This window comes from Octodon degus, unplaced genomic scaffold, assembly GCF_000260255.1.
Source record: "Octodon degus isolate 3935 unplaced genomic scaffold, OctDeg1.0 scaffold00048, whole genome shotgun sequence".
In the NCBI taxonomy this organism is placed as follows: domain Eukaryota; kingdom Metazoa; phylum Chordata; class Mammalia; order Rodentia; family Octodontidae; genus Octodon; species Octodon degus.
The window spans coordinates 11,135,170-11,137,297 of record NW_004524624.1 but is presented as its reverse complement, the minus strand read 5'-3'; the positions used below and the strand labels follow the sequence as shown (position 1 = coordinate 11,137,297).

At 43.2% G+C, this 2,128-nt stretch overlaps 1 pseudogene; it reads left to right on the top strand.

Annotated features, from left to right (window-relative positions):
- Positions 1 to 629, top strand: part of LOC105742355 — a 4,235-nt pseudogene extending 3,606 nt beyond the window's left edge.
- The last annotated feature ends 1,499 nt before the right edge of the window (positions 630 to 2,128 follow it).

The following is a 2,128-nucleotide window of genomic DNA, read 5'->3' as shown; positions in this document are numbered from 1 at the left end:
ACTGAGCCATCTCCCTGGCCCCTATTTTAGTATACTTTCTTATAAAATGTCTGACTTCCTTTCAATATTTGTCTTTTGCAAGCTTTCTTCAGCCTATAATCCTAGCACTCGGTGAGGAGGCTGAAGCAGGGTGATTGCCTAAAGCAGAAGGCCAGCCTGGGATAAATAGCAAGTTCAAGACCAGCCTGAATGAATAACATAGTGAGATCCTATCTCAGAGAAAAAAATTATTATGATACCTAGATAAAAAAAATTCCTAGGCCACAGCAGCCATTGAAAAAGAGGAGCCCTCCTCTCAGCTTTCCTCAGCCAGGGCCCTCCGCTGTCCCATGGCCGTGGGCCTCAACAAGGGCCACAAGGTGACCAAGGATGTGAGCAAACCGAGGCGCAGCCGCCGCCGCGGACGTCTCACCAAACACACCAAGTTCATGCGGGACACGATCCGGGAGGTGTGCGGCTTTGTCCCCTGCGAGCGGCACACCATGGAGCTGCCCAAGGTCTCCAAGGACAAGCGCGCCCTCAAGTTCATGAAGAAAAGGCTGGGGACACACATCCCTGCCAAGAGGAAGCGTGAGGAGCTGAGCAACGTGCTGGCCGCCATGAGGAAGGCAGCTGCCAAGAAGGACTGAGCGCCTCCGGAACAAAGCTTTGCAGGAAAAAAAACAAAATTCCTAGAAGAAAAGCCCATGGAACAGAACACAGAATACAGTTCCAGCCACTGTTCTCAGTTTTAGTGAATCCAGACTTGTTACACAGTTTCCTACTTGTTTTTTGTTTTGTTTTTTTTTTTGGTACTGGGGATCTCAGGACCTAGTACTTGCCAGGCAAGCACTTATGCCACTGAGCTGCATCCCTGGCAAGATTCACAAATGTAAAAAAAGAAAAGAAAAAAAAAAAGGAGGAGAGGGATAAAAGAAATTGACGATGAAAATACGTGAATTGTATTTCTGTGTGACAGCTAAATGATCAGAAGAAAAAGAAAAATGACAACTTTTTGCTCAGTGCTGGAAGACTAAAGAAAGCAGAGTGAAAACCCATGCATAAATCTCTGGAGGTGTATGACCTTTGTGACAGGCAGTATGGCAAGAAATATATCAAAAACTCTAAGGGGCTGGAGAGATGGCTCAGTGGACTAAGCGCTTCCCTGACAAGCGCAACGGCCTGAGTTCAATCCCTGGTTCCACCAAGAAAAAAACACCTCTAAAAAAGTTCCTCACCTAAATGTAAATTAAAGTAAGATACTAGTTCATATACCACCTTTCCACAAGAAACGTAAACATTTTCTATTACATGTATGTACTAATACAATTTTCTAAAAATATTATTATTTGGGAGGGGAGTTGTCTTTTTTTTTTTTAAGGTACTAGGGATTGAACTCAAGACCTTGTGCTTGCCAGAAGGCACTTATGCCACTGAACTATTTTGCTGGCCCTAAAATATTTTAAAAAAGCAAACCAGGCATAGTGGTACATGCCTATAATTCCAGCACTCGGGAGGCTGGGGCAGGAGGATCACACCAACTTCAAGCATAGTATGGATTAGCTAGTGAGCTCAATTGCTGACAAACAATATTTTGTTATTGTATAAATTATTATTTTTTTATTTTTGGGAAGGGTCTACAGGGTGTTCAGGGTCTCACTACTACATCCTACTCATAGTGATCTGCCTGTTTACAGCCTCCCAAAAGGATTACAGGGGCGCGTCACCACACCCAGTCTCAATTGCTATCTCAGTGGGCCCTGGGGGCAGGGCAAGGCCAACCTGAACTAAGCAAAACAATATCTTTAAAAATCTTTTGTAATTAATTATTAAATTTTAAATGTATTTACTACAGGGGCTAACTATACAGATCAAACTAAGAGTGGTCCTGTTTTCAGCGTCCCAAGTGCTGGGATTACAGGCGTGCAATACCACACCAAGTCTCTTACTTATAATTTAAAACTAATTAAGGGGCTGGAGAGATGGCTCAGTGGAATAAGCACTTCCCTGGTAAGTGCAAGGGCTTGAGTTCAATCCCCGGTTCCACAAAAAAAAAAAAAAAAAAACACCACACAACTAATTAAAACTATCAATTAAATTATCGGGCTGGTGAGATGGCTCAGTGGTCTAAAGCACCTACTTAGAACAA